The 15,125-nt window shown below is 41.0% G+C and overlaps 1 protein-coding gene across 1 annotated transcript in view; it reads left to right on the top strand.

Moving 5' to 3' along the window:
* The first annotated feature begins 1,055 nt into the window (after positions 1-1,055).
* Positions 1,056-15,125, top strand: part of SLC16A7 (solute carrier family 16 member 7) — a 186,568-nt gene continuing 172,498 nt past the window's right edge. The window contains exon 1 of the mRNA XM_042947035.1: positions 1,056-1,121. The gene's annotated coding sequence lies outside the window, so the exon portion shown is untranslated. The remainder of the gene's footprint in view (positions 1,122-15,125) is intronic.

A 15,125-nucleotide genomic window follows, 5' to 3' on the forward strand; every position in this document is an offset into this window, starting at 1 on the left:
AAGCCCACATTTAGTCTTCTGTTCCTTTTCTTCCAAGCAGCACTTCAACAGTAAAGGCACTTAAGGAACCCGATCTTTGGTGTGACTTACATGTTCATTTCCTCTTTTCAGCTTCCCCAAGAAACATGTTCTAGACAGTGGAGGGAAAAAAAATAAAAGCAGGAGACACCACACCAATGGCTGCGGGAGGACCACTATCCCTAGCGCTACTCGTTGACAAACCCGAAGCCCTACTTTGAAGACTAAAGCATTTGGGAAACAAAAAAATGGAAGGGACTGTTTGTAAGGGGCTTTCCTATTTCCAAGTTCTCCTCGTACTACTTTCGGCACTCCTCGTCCCACGGTGTACATTTTATTTTTCCTTTAGAGTGTGCCGGTTGGTGAGCCTCAACTCCCGACACCGCCATTCCTCCCCTCGCGGCAAAAAAGACCTCGATGGCAAAACGGCCCTACCCTTTCGCGCCACACTCGCAACGAGAAGCTTCCAACCTCCCCGCACCGTGCCGGCTCCTCTCCGGCGCACACGCTTTCCTCTCACACCGATTTCACAACTCCCCGGGGGTTATCGAAACGGGGCAACGGGCACACCTGGCTGCTAGGTTCGCCGCCAAAGTACTTCGGGTAAAGCGTGTCACGACCGATCCGGAACAACAGTTCTCCCCACCTGATTTCTGACTTTTTTCTCTCCGGGCCCAAACTAAAATCCGAAGTGGAGCGCCCCGAGCCCCAGAGAAAGTGTCTACAGCGGCGACGGTCGCTTGGAGCATGCTCAGTCGGCCCGGAGTCACTGGGCGGGGTTCGCCCCCGCCCGCGGGCGGCCAGCTCGCCGAAAGCCCGGCGCGCTAGCCCCCGCCCTCCTTCTCCACCTCTCCCCTCCCCCCACCCACGCCGGGCGCGCGCTCCAGGGCACCCACGAGGGCGCCCGGCGGCCGCGCCTCCCCTCCGCCCCCCTCCTCCCCCGCCCCCGGCTGCGGCGGGCGAGGACAAGTCTAGGGCCGTAAATAAATAAATAATTCCATTCACCCGGTGACGGCGAGGCGAACCGGCTGCGGCGGGGGGGGTGGGGGCGGGCTGGGGATCGGAGAGCTGCGGCGCCCACCCCGTGCCAGAGACCGGGTAAAGTAAGTACACCCCGGGAGGAAGGGAGGAGGCGGCGGCGGCGCTGGCCCAGAGGCAGGCGAGCGTGCCTCTGCCACCCCAGCTGCCAGCGGAGCCGCACGCGTGTGTAAAAATAATGGCCAGCCCCTGACAAACGCGCCGACGCAGAGCTGGCTAGCGAGCCCTTATATAGACAAAAACCCCCGAAGCGGCCGCGGGAGGAGAGCTCGCGTCAGTTAGACGCGCAGACAGCCGCGCGGCAGCTGCAGGGGCGCAGCCGGCGCGGGGTCGTACGCGCGCGCGCGCGTCAGGGAGGTGGGCCCGGGGGGTCCCGGGCGGGGAGCGCCCGCGCGCCCGCGCGCTTATGGCCAGGAGGTGCCTGTGTCCCGAGCTGTTGCGCGGAGACTCTGCCGACGCTGTGCTTCTCCCCCTCTGCTCGGCCCACGAGTCTCCCAAGGCCGGTTCCCACCAGGCGCGTCCCCTGCCTGCTTGTCACCAGCATCTCGCCCCAGGCCCGCGAGCACCCTGGGGTGGCCTCGTTGCCGCAACACCTGGGGACGAGTAGTGATGAAAAGTATGGGTAGGGGGCGTCTTTTCTTGTAGCAGACGATCGGGAGTCCGAGAGGCTGGGAGGGGACGGAATACCAGGGAGGGAGGTGTCGTTTTCTTTTTTGGTCCCCAGGTTGCATAGTGGGGCGGAGGCGTATGGAAAGATGTGTGCGGGAGAGGCCTGCGCTCGGGCAGAAGGGAGCATGACTAGACCCGGGCCGAGGAGGGCCTGCGCCGGCCGGTATCACGCTGGTTTCCTGCGCCGCTGCGCCGCTCTGGGGGCGCCAGGTCTGTGCAGGTAGTGCGGGAGGCTGGAGACGCGGCTCGCGTGCGAAGTGCCTCCTCTGAGCAGATGTTACGTTGCTCGGCAGCTGCCCTCTGCGGCCCCTTTTCTCCTTTACTTCCGCGAGAGGGATTGCAGACTGCCTTGGCAAAGGCGGTTGTGACCAGGGCCACTTTCCCGGTAGGGCTGGCGAGGGGAGTTTGTGGTCTACTCCGGGGATATTAAAATTATGCGCGCGCGCGCACACACACACACACACACACACACACACACACACACAGGAAATGAGCGGTTTGTCTACAAGTGACTCTACCATCTCTTCCTGGAGAAGTAGTACTCAGTGGGATGGGTTGAGTGAGGGCTGGCTGGTGTTAGTAGGAAAGCTAGTATTTCATGTCCTCCTGCCTTTCCTGGTCCAAGAAGATTCATAGTGGAGAAATGAAATAGCAGTCGTGAGGGTGATGTGAAAAAGACTGGGCAGGAGTAAACGGTGGGCGCTAGATGCCCTTTCCTGGCACCCTGTACATTATGGTTAAACACAAACCGAGAGCTCAAGAGCAAACTTTCAAAAGACACATTAGCTTGAAGGTGCTGTCATTGGAACCACAAATACTAAATGTGCAGTTTGGGGGAGTGTGGCTGAGAAATCAAAGCTGGGTGGTGGCTGCAGAGAGTAGACGAAGGTTGAACAAGGTGACCCTTATTTAGCCCTGGTGAAGCAATCTTAGCTTCGCTTTCTGCTTCTGAACACATTGCATTTAACGCAATCTAAGCGAGTGGGAAACTGAATGATTCAGTGAAAGGGAAAGATTATTACTTTAATAAGCAACTCCGTGTGTTGTGTAACAACTCATAAAGTCAGAAACCGTTTTTTTTTGCTTTTTGTTTTTCAAAATTCACATCAGCAGATTGCAATTACATACTGCTTCCCCCTGCCCCCCAGGGTGTGTTTTAATAATGGTAAGTGGGCTGAAATTTTAACACCTGTTTCCCAAAGTACATGTTCTTGAATCATCCTATAAATGCTCAGTTTATTTCTGGTTATGCATTTACTCCTATATAATATCCGGCTTGTATTTTCCACCTAGAACCCTCCCAAAGAGAAGAAGGGCAATGTGACCTACAGAAATTTTCCTTATCCAGAGTCATATTCGTTGGTCATGAATCTGGAATGAAAGGAAATTCCCTGCATTTACTTTTACTTCTTATATTTATTCACTGAACATTTTTTTCGAGACATTCACATGGGAAAAGGTAATTAACTTCAGAGTTAGATGTACTTCAAGGTCAGTTTTGCACTTTCGTAAGGTTGAGTAATTATTTAACAATCTCCTCAGTTTTTTCTTATCCTTAAAATATGGTTGGTGGTGCCTACCCTGATGTGCTATTGTGAGGAATAAAGTGTGTGGAAAACACCTAAAATATAGACTAGCTAATTTTGAACCCCTGAAATCATTCTAGACACTGCACTGTGGTTGCCAAGATGGGTGAGGGTGAAATTCTGCTCTCAAAAGATTCATGTCTGGTTATCCAGGCTAATCTTCCTCCAATACTTTTAGCTTTCTTTGTTTCTTTCTTTTTTTAATATAAGTGTTTTTAATTTTTAAGTTTTATTTAAATTCCAATTAGTTAACATACAGTGTAATATTAGTTTCAGGTGTACAATATAGTGATTCATCATTTCCATATAACACAGGTGCTTATCACAATATCCTATTAGCTTTCAATCAATTTCTTTCTCAGTGGAAGAGACATATATCCTAAATAACTTGAAAGAAATGTTTATAAGAACTGCTAAAAGGCAATTGGAGAAAGGCACCTCGCCTCAGAAACTGGTGTATTCAGCCCTATTCTTTTGCTTGTTGAGAGTGACCCTGTAAAAACAGGAAATGGTGATTTTCTTCTTGCTGTGAGGGGAAGACACTCTTTCCCTGGAAATTATCTTTGCCAATGAATTGATTTCCATTTTTTTAAAGAAGAGACTAAATTGCAGTTTATTATATGCTTTGATAGACTACCATTCACCTGCTCTGAAGAACCTGAGTATAGTAACTGTAACATCTCTGTAATGCTTACAATGTTCTAGGCACTGTGTTAGAACACTACTTTCTGTAGGTCTATTAATATCCATGTTTGCAGAAGAGGAGTTTAGGTACAAAGAGTTAACTTGCTCAATTTGCACAGCCAGAGGTCTAGATCTCTGGCAAAAGAGGGATGAGGGTAAGAGCGGGGCGTCTGTAGTCTGGTCTGTCTGGGTTTTGATCTTGGCTCTGCCATTTACTAGCTAGGGCAAGTTGCTAAACCTCTAAATCTCGGTTTCTTCATGTGTGAAAATTTCTCAAAATCTGTTTCTTCATGTATAAAAAGAGGATAATATTCAATTCCATATATTGGTTGTAAAAATTAAATGAGATAATACCTGTGAAATACTTAGCACTGTGCTGAGCACATGCATAATGGTAGCTAGTGTTAAGATTTTTTTTAATGTTTATTTATTTTTGAGAGAGAGAGACAGAGTGAGTGGGGAAGGGGGAAGGAGAGAGGGAGACACAGGATCTGAAGCAGGCTCCAGGCTCTGAACTGTCAGCACAGAGCCCGACACACGGGGCTTGAACCCACAAACTGGGGGATCATGACTTGAGCTGAAGTCAGAGGCTTAACCGACTGAGCCACCCAGGCACCCTGCTAGTGTTAAGATTTAAATGTGTGGCATTAAGGCTGTTAGGTTGTTAGAAGGATCACTGGCTCATTCTTCTTAACAGATAATTTAGAAATGCTTGGAAATGCCTGTTTTCCCATTAGATGGCCTAACAGTGTTGGATTGCATCATAAACCGTTACATGGGCTCTCATTGTCTGAGAGGTCATCCAGGTTTGTCACAGGCTTTCTCAAAACTGGATCAAAGCGATTAGGAAATGTGTTGGGAAACAACTGTACACCAAGTCTCAGTGAGAATCAGAACTTAAAAAAAAAGTTAAAGAAAAAGCTTCATTTTCACAGGTGTTCCCCTAAATGGTGAAGCCAGGGGCCTGGTCTGCCTACTTGGGAGATTGAGGAGTTTACAGTCATGATATGAGAGAATAGCCTAATGTGGACAATTGTCTAGAGAAAAAAAAATAACATTTACCCCACATACATGGCAGTTAGTAAACAAGAAGGGGGTATGTGCATTTATGCATAAACTGTAATCATCAAGAACACTGGGAAAAAATTAAGCACAAGTTAAACAAATTGAACTTGACCATAATATAACTAGTCCACCCAGCACTGGAGTAATTGGTGCTTGGGTGCACCAGAGACGTGTTCAACATATTCATAAATATCAGTGTTAACAAGTGATGCCAATATTTTTGAAAACATTTTTCTGTCCTAATATCAAAACCTCTTGCAGATGTTCTTATTAATATTCATTGAAATCCCAGATGAGTTCATGAAAATCTTATAGGGCATTTGAGTGACAGCTATGAGACGCTGGTATAAAGATATTTTTTGTTAAAAGTTGTGTGCAATTAGGATAGCCATACAAAAGTGGGTATATTGAATGGTTCGATGATCTAAACAGGTAATGAATTTTTGGTAATATTTGGCATTAAAACAGCAATTTTTCAGTTAGAAATATTTAGTATGAATGGTGCACGCAAGAGAAATACTTGTTTAGAGAACAAAGATCTGGATAAAGTGTTGGTATTTTTAGAAAGTGTTTTATGTCAAACACTGGCAGTTTCCTCACCTAGTAATACAATAAAATGTATGCGTGGTGATCGCCTATAGCTCTAAACAGACACTGATTAGAGCTTATATGTAGGTGAATTATAATTTATAAGAAGAAGCTGTCCTGCTAGATAATTTGCTTGAAGACCACTTTCTTTAGGAAGTAGATTAGATATGAATCAAAACTAAGCAAAACTAAGAGGCGTGAATTTACTTGAAGAGTTTCTAAGGAAGGAACTATGTTAATGAGTTTCCCTTATTTTAAATCTGAGTCTCCAAAATTTCAGAATCCAAAATTCTATCAGTTCTTTTCAACTATGCAAAAGGTGTATTCAGTGATAAACGGTGTCATGTGACAGTGTTTCTCAACAGGTGGTACTGTTGGCATTTTGGCGGGGACCTCTTCTTTGTGTGGGAATGCCTCTTTCATTGCAGAACATTTAGTGTCTATGGCCCTGTTAGCTTACCCTCAGTCATGGTAATCACCAAGAATTCCCGTGATATTTAAATACGCCTCTTAGAAGAATCGTACTAGATGTGGCTGAAAACTGTTGGCTAATACGATCAAATTGAGAATGTTTGAAGAAATGATCCTTGAGATTAGAGTATTTCCAAAAGCATCTTTTGTCTTTGCTTCAAAGGCTAGCTCACGTGAAAATACTTGGATTTGAAGGACTAAGTTCTTTCTTGTAAGATGTATTAAGCATAATTATTTAATAGTCACGTTATCCTAGGCTCCAGACTTTCGTTTGCTTTAACCTGTCATCAGCCTTGGGCAGTGTTGGCATCTGCTGCTTCTGAAACTCCTGTTTTGGCTTCCAGGTGCTCCTTGTTTTCTTACTTCTCTGACTGCTTGTTTGCAGCTCCTTCTTGGGCTCTCTTTTCACCTCCTGCTCATTAAAGTATGTGTTCCTCAATTTCTGTCCCGAGTTTTCCTTTTGTGTATATTCTGTCATTTGACAAAGCTCATCCTGTCTTGGTTTCTGCCTTCTGTCCCACGACATTATCTTCAGCTTTGACCCTCACAAAAGCTTCAAGCCTACCTTTCCGAGTGCCTGCTGGACAGCTCCCCTTCACTTGCACTGCTAACATCTTCAACAACACCCTCTGAGCTCTCTGTCTTCCTTCTTTCCTTTGTTCCCATTGCTTTGGTTGGTATTAGCATTCTAGTCTAGAAGATTTGAGACCTCTCTCCTCCTGGAAATGCATCTCCGAGTCAGTTGCTAACATCTGACAATTGTACAACCAAAATACTTCATTTCTCAGAAAATTCTCATTTCCGATGTTGCCACAGAGTTTGGGCACTTTTTACATGCTACCTAGAATCGTGCCAGTCTCTTAGCGGCTCCTCTCACCTCTGGCTTCTCACTCTACCACTTAATTCTGTATGTTCCACCAGATAGTCTTATTGAAATACACCTCTCTTACTGATACATTACTAACACGATGGTGACTTCCATTTTCTGGGTCCAAGGACTAGCATTTCAGCCCCTGTAATTCCAAAAATTTTTCTGGGCTTATCTTCCACCACTATCATACTTGAGTCCAATTGAACTGTCCCCTCTGCCTCATTTTATTTCCTGCCACTTCCTTTGGCCATGTTATCCTTTCATTTTAAAATGCTCTAACTTCCTGCTATTTCGTTTCTAGCTTTAACCTCACCTTCATAACTAAGTTTATGTTCAAATTTCTTCTGAAGCCTGTAGATAAGTAGAAGAAACTTTTACACAATTTTAGTAACATTGCATTTGTAATATGTCTTGTTTTAAACATTTTATTATAGTTGCATTTGTAGAAGTCTTTAGTTTCTCTATATAGTGCAGCTTTCTGGATGCCAGGTATAATTATCCATATTTACATATCTTTTAGCACTTTGGTGCAAGAAATTTAGAGGACATCTGTTTCCATTTTTATGTACTGTTTCTTCAGCATCTTTCATAAACCACCATCTATTGTTTATTTTAAGTATACATACTGAGGGAGTCTATTCTTTTTAAGGCATTGCCAATTATAACAGAGTTGTTTTTGCTTCTACCTAGAGTCCTTACTCAGCTTTCTGAGTCTACACAAAATAAAACCCTTTTGGGTTGTTTGACACCCTGTACATAGGTGGTGAAAAGTTATGTCTTATATTTTCTCTATCAATTTCACATATTCAGTCTTTCTTTTTTTCAAATGTTTATTTTTGAGAGAGAGAGAGAGAGAGAGAGAGGCAGAGAGAGGGAGACAGAGGATCCAAAGCAGGCTCCACGCTGACAGCAGAGAGTCCGATGTGAGGCTTGAACTCATGGACCATGAGATCATGACCTGAGCTGAAGTTGGATGCTCAACCAACTGAGCCACCCAGGCACCCCTCACATACTCAGTCTTTCTACCTGTTGTTTTTGTAACCTGGTTAAGGCTGCTATGCTTTTGGAGCCATTCAGGTTTAGAAAGTCTAGATAGTGTCAGTGGTTACCTCAAATCAACCTTGGGAACCAGCATAAGTTGTGCCTGTGATATTTCAGAGGTATAAGCAAGCAATGACCCAGGTCAAGTTAGTCTTGCTAAGTAAGCTAAATTAAGCTTTGTTTATATGAGTCAAACTGATTTTGTCCACCCAGGAATTCTCAAGGCTGGTCTCTTGTTTTTTATTTTAGTAATACTGTTTAAGTGCCACCTATGTGTCTGATTTTTTATATACGGTATTTCTAATTCTCATTAATCCCATGTAAGATAGATTGTATTCATTTATAGATAAAGAGAATAAAGACTCAGCAAGATGAGGCTGCCCATTAGGGAACTGCAAGAATCAATGCTTTAGTAAATGTTTCAATGCTGGTGAGATGCTAATGGCAACTAAATCTTGCTCCCATATCTTAAATCATTTCAAATCAGTAAATAATTAGCATTGCTATATGAAGTACTCTCCAGAGATAGCTGAATATATGTGTAAGACATCATTCCTGACACCCTGAGGAGACTATAATTTCAGAGACATTCTTGATGTGCGTACTGGTTATGGGTATAATCCAGAGTAGAATTGTCAAACGGTAGAGAGCAGTGATAGTCTGCAGCAGAAGTTGACAAACTATAACCCTGGGACCATATCTAACCTACTGCTGTTTTTGGTAAGTGAAGTTTTCCTGGAATACAGCTACACTCATTTGTTTCTACATTTTCAGTGGCCGATTAATTTCCTGCTGCTGGATAGAGTTGAGTAGTTGTGATTAAGCCTGTGAAACCTAAAATATTTACTATCTGGCACTTCAGAGAAAAAAATATTTGTTGATCCCTGCTCTAGGATTTCTGAAGAGGGGGACTTTACTGTGTGATGGAGAAATCAAAAAAGGCTTAAATGAAAGAAGTGGGCATGTTTTGGAGCTGAGAGGATAGTCTTTCAGTGAAATGAGGAGCTGGTCTATGTAAGTGCCACAGAACTCAAAAGCAAAACCAAAAACATGGATAAATATAAAGATCTGCTTAATAAGGATCATAATACTGTATATAGTTCATGTAATACTATAACTATTTGTCTGTGAGTGTACCTTTTGTACCTAGAACAGTGGTTCCTAAACTTGAAGGTGTTGCAGGATTTTTTACCACAATACCCGGGATTTGTTGTCTCGCCACTTCAAAGAATGAAGAGGTGGACACAAAATGAGCAGTAGGCAAAAGTTTACTGGAATATAAGATTAGAAAGGAAAAGTAGTAGGAAAGCTGTCTTTACAGAGAGGGGACATTTGAAAGTGAATGCCCAAGGACCATAGGCAAGGTTCTGGTCAGCCCTCCCCCTTCCCCCTACCCCCTTCCTTCTGAGGTTCTACCCTTCCTTATTGGCTTGATAGCTCTAGGTGCTGGGTTGTCCATTCCTGATTGGTTCGTTTCCATTGTATGAGAGGTGGGCTGTGGCCATACTTAGGTCTTTTGTCCAATTCCAGAGGGGAAACCTGAGGGGGAGTAGGTGGGGTCTGTTACATTCTTACAGGAACCTTATGCCTGAGGGGGCTTGCTGTAGTCAGAAGCTCCCAGCATTGTTCCAAAATAGGGGTTTTTCTGCACCCAGGACCTCAGGCCCTAATCTTATCCTCTCTGCCTACTGAATCCTGTCTTCTATCATAAAGGGACATTTGAACCAATTGGTGAATTACTTCAGGATAAGATTTTGGTTTCACTCAGTAATCTGTGATACTAAAGTATAGCCCATGTGGAAAATCACTGAGTCAGAATACTCATTCACTTGATAAAATTGATTATTTCCTGTAGGGCAGAGAAATTTTTTTCTCACAAGTTATCCAAACCTTCAGAAAGTACATGTGTGCTGGACATGTGTTAATTAGTTTTGCTAATCACTAGTTTAGTAAAAAATAAACAACAAAAACTAGATATTGAGAACACAACTAAGTGCCAGCACTGTGTCAAGAGCATTTCATACCTTATCTCATTAAAAACTTACAATAGCCCACTGAGGACTAAGGTGGATGTTGTTATACCCATTCTAGGGAAGAGAATACTAAAGATGAGATAGAACAGATTCTTGGTTTAAGGCTGTAGTACTAGTAAATAGATCACCATTGTTCAATATGACCAAGAAATTGACTTTTTTAAAAGGAAACTTTTGGAGCTGGGACATAGATAGGAATGGACTTCAATACATTTTAAAAAAAAAAAGCGAATTTGCCGATTTGTTCTATTGTATGACTGAATTCTTTTTTGTTAAAAGCATTGTGCTGTGTTTTTATAAAACTTGAGTCTTTCACTACAAATTTATCTGCAGATTTTTATTGAAAATACCGGTGTTTTATTGACCCAGAACTTTCTATGTTCTCTCTGTTTCTTTTTGTCTCTGTCACTTTCTGTCTATAATCCCTTCTCTCTTTTCTTTACCTGTTAATGCTTAGTTGTTTAGAATGTCTTCTTTTTTCCCCCTCCATTTTCCTGTAGTATCCCTTCCTAACCTTCATAAAAGTCCCACTTACTTATGGCATGGTGTCTTCACTGAAGCAATCAAGTCCTTCAATGCATTTTCCTAAAGCAATGGCTTTTTTAGAGGAAAAACAAAGAATCAATGCAACTTAATACAAGTTTTTTTCCCCCCTGAACTTAGAAAGCAAGAGATACTGCAGAAATATTTGCATATCACTAATGGATATGACAAAATAATAAGTAGATAGGAAAAGGTGAATGATTCAGAAGAAGCTGCAGGGAGTGTATGAAAATGTAAATCCATCCCTCATGGGCCACATTAGCATCTCTGTGGAGAGTAATCTGGCCACTTGAGCCATGGAGAAGAACATTAATTACATTAATGGCCTGCTACAGGATTCACAGATAACAGTTCTAAAGCTCACCTAAAATTATTTCCTTTTTTATCATTAATTGCCAAGTAATAAATGCTGTTAATTAAAAAAAAAAGTTGCTTCATTGAGGAGACATGCAAATTTTTATTGTTATTATTTTTTTTAATCAATAACAGACTTGTTACTCTATCTCAGTAAGGTACCTGGCTGGACCCATTATCTACATTTGTTTTCAAATGTTCAATAAAAGGGGGAAGAGACACTTCTGTAGACTTATCACCAATTAAAATTAAAATCTTATTTTGAATGCTTAGAAACTTAATTATTGTTCATTGGGATATTTCACTGCTTATGATAAAAATTATTATGCATATTGGGTCTATAACTTTCACTTAAGAATGAATGTTCCCTCAAACGTTTTTAGTCTATTAGCTATTTAAATTATTTCACATTTTATTAGTCCTTTTACTTTACTAGCTTTTGTCTTGTAGCAATAATACTTAACGCCTCCTCAGCTATACGTTCAGATATTGAGTTGTGGTCTGTAATAAAATCTAAATTTAAAAATGTGACTTTTAAAGTATTCTCTTGTGTCCTAAGGATTTTCAAAAAGATTTGCTCACTCAGATTTTTGGTATTGGAAAAGGGGAAAGAGAAGACAAATAGCATAGTTGGTGCAGGTTATGTGCCAAAGAGAAGGTGCAGGATTACCTCACGGAATCCTGAAAGTCATTATCTGAAAGCCTCAACAACACTGTAACATGGGTCCCATTGTCACTAATTTAGGATCCAAATGAAGAAGCATCTCATGTCTCAGGCATGTTAGATAACAAAGCTCTATTTTCAAAATCCACATTTATCCTGTTCCATGTAGTCTTCCCAAGCAGAGTGGAATCTTCCCTCATGGAACACACATTTTCTAGAAAAGGAAAATATGGGGAGGATAAAAGAAAAATATTTAGGGTTCTGTCCTTTTAAATTATGCTAATTAAAAAAATGTATTTTTAAATACCAAAATCACACGTTTAGGTCGTTCTCAAAAAATAAAAGAGAAAATTAAAAGGACAAGAAAAATGTTGACAAAATTTTATTTTGCCCCTCTTCCACATTGTCTTAGTCTGTTCAAGCTGTTGTAACAAATGCTGCAGACTGGGTAGCTTATAAACAACAGAAATTTATTTCTCACAGTTTTGGAAGCTGCTGGTCTCAGATCTGGGTGCCAGTGTGGTCGGGTGAGGGCCTTCTTCCTCCAGGTTGTAGACTTCTCCTTGTATCCTCACATGGTGGGAGGGATTCAGGAACTCTTTGGGGTCTCCTTTACAAGAGCACTAATGCCATTCATGAGGGCTCCACCCTCATGACCTAAGCCCCTGACAAAGGCCCCATCTCCTAATATCATCACCTTGGGCATTAGGTTATCAACATATGAGTTTAGGGGGGCCCCAAACGTTCAGACCATAACACACATACATGATCCTTCTTTTAAAAAATGTTAACTCTGAACTGTGTATGTTGCGACTGATGTTAGCACCAAGAAATTAGGTAGACATGGTTAACACTATTGAATTAGGACTGTGTTTAAATAACTGGGATTTGAATATTGTTTTCCTTTTTTTCTGAGTGCTTGATTATGCTTTATTAATAAACAGGTGCATTGATCTCCATTTATATCTTAATAAGAAACTATTCACATCTAAAATCCCAAAATCTTAGTAATAATTGGTTCATTAAACTACCAGAATCTCATCATCATTTGAATTCAGTTTAAGAGTCCATCTTAAACCCATTTCAAAGGGCTTTAGGAAAACCTTCATTATATGCAATTTAGCTCGTAACTATAGCATGAAAGGTCAAGTACATTAAGCTGTAGTACCTAGAAGATGGTGCTATAATGAAATTCCAGTATAAAGATTAAAAATATGTTTTTTTGTAGTAAAACAATTTCAGAATACATGATTGAGATACTACGTGCTGCAAAATGTGAGGCAGTTGAGTTGAACATTGTCTTGTTTATCAGAGTTTTATTGTGTCTAATGGTCATTCAATGTGAGTGGGATTTTTCATTGTAGATGACAAGAGAATATAATTTATGCATTGTAATTATAATATCCCTTCTTAATTCCAAAAAGATATCCAATCAAGGAGGTATGGGAAAATTATCAGGTATTATTAACACTTACTGAACAGTATTTTATAGGAGAGAGTTGATGGGTAAAATAAGAAATGCTCCATTGTTAATTGAACATTTTTATGGACAGATTAAGAGCATAGTCCATCTATTTTTAGATAATCTATAGTAATTAAATTTGGTAGTTTACCAAAACCAAGAGTCTAAGGACAATAATTCAAACAAAGAGTGGTTATACAAATCAGATATTCCTGTACGCATGGGTCTTGCACAAAAGTAGAACTAGAGGTTCAAATTGATCTATTTGGATTATTAATCCTGAATTAAAATATCCCCATATAGTCTGTTGGGGTGAGAAAAGTTTCTATGTGGACTCTTTTGGCTCCTGAAAAGGGCCATCTTTTGTAATCAGATCATTGATGATTTAAAAAGAAATAATTCTAATGTGCTGTCCATGTTACTAAAAAGTATCAGAATAATATAAGCTAATCAAAGTGCCATGGTTCTTTAACGTTATTTCATTAGACAGTCAAGTTTGTTTTAAAAACTAGGCATTCTTTGTCTGTACAGCCAGCTCCTTCCTACATTCCTGGGAAGTCTCTCAGATTCCTAGAAATCTGAAAATAGAAATACACATAATCACATAACTTATCAATTTTTTGGTATAATTTCTGTCTTAAATATGCCGGTGATCACTAATAAAAAACTTTCTTTTCCTTTGCTTGACATTGACTTTTACCTTTTTTTTTTTTTCCTTTGTAATCTCTTAAATGAGAAATTACCTGATAGGGTTGAAAACAAGTATATGGAGAAAAGCGTGTGTGCCAAGATTGGCGAACATTCAGATGCTCAATTTGCTGCCTCTGTGAAACTACCACACTGTGTGTGTAGCCACACAATTGCTCCAGTAATAATACTAGCGAAGTTATCAGTCATTCATATCTTTGGTGACTATTCCTGTTCTTGGATTGCCATGGATGGTGTTGCCATTGCTCCAGAAATCTGCCTTTGGCCTGTTGCTGAAAGTGTTCTAAGCAACGTGAAGACATTTGTGTGGCTGACAGTTGGGTTTTCTGGCCTTTACCTTGCTCACAAGATGTGGATTTATCCTGTGAACTCTAAAGTGCTGGAGTCTAAAATGATGAACCTGTTGAAGCTTGCTTGTTGCCTCATCTTGGACCATGACTTGACTCTGTTGGATGTTGGCATTCACTTTGGCCAGGACCTAGTGACTGTTCCCTGAAATGCCCTTCAGTTTTACTGGAAGGCAAAACTACAAATAATAGTCATAAGAACCTAACAGTTGCCAGAAGTCAAACTGAGAAAGAAAAGTGTAATGGACGGGCAACAGCATGATGCCTATAGAACTGGCTTTTAGCTTTACTACCCCAGGCCTGTGACCTTTAAGTATAAATACATAGAATAGGGATTTCATTGTTTAGTATCTTAACTGTCATATAACAGAAGAGTTGGAGGTGCTTATTAAAATATTCTGCAAAGATAAGAAGCATCCTGATAATACCTAAAATATCATTTTACGGGAATTCTCTCTTTTGCTTCTAGCCAAAGTATTTTATCATTTAGTTTGAACAAAACTAAAAAAAAATAGGTACCAACAACAAAAATCATTTGTCATGCAATTGAAATATTCTAGGTAGGCCACTAAAACTTTCTGAATTTGTGCTTAAAATCTCTATAAGGAAGTTCATAGGTTTTCCTGAATTTATTTTCAATATTGATGGATATTTTAGTTTCTTTTTTCTAATTAAAAAAAAAAGCAAGTTTATTTATTTTGAGATAGAGAAAAAGAGAGAGAGCCTAAGGGTGAGTGGGAGAGGGGCAGAGAGGGAGAGAGAGAATCCCAAGCAAGCTTTGTGCTGCCAGCACAACACCCCATGGGGAGCTCAATCCCAGGAGCCATGGGGTCATGACCTGAGCCAAAATCAAGAGTCAGATGCCCAATTGATTGAGCCATCCAGGCACCCCAGGTGTTTTAGTTTTTTTAACGAAAAAAATATTGAGATATTTATTTTTCACAAATGCAAAAAAGAAATATTCTGAGTTGATTTTAAGTTAC

This window comes from Panthera leo, chromosome B4 (genome assembly GCF_018350215.1).
Source record: "Panthera leo isolate Ple1 chromosome B4, P.leo_Ple1_pat1.1, whole genome shotgun sequence".
NCBI lineage: Eukaryota > Metazoa > Chordata > Mammalia > Carnivora > Felidae > Panthera > Panthera leo.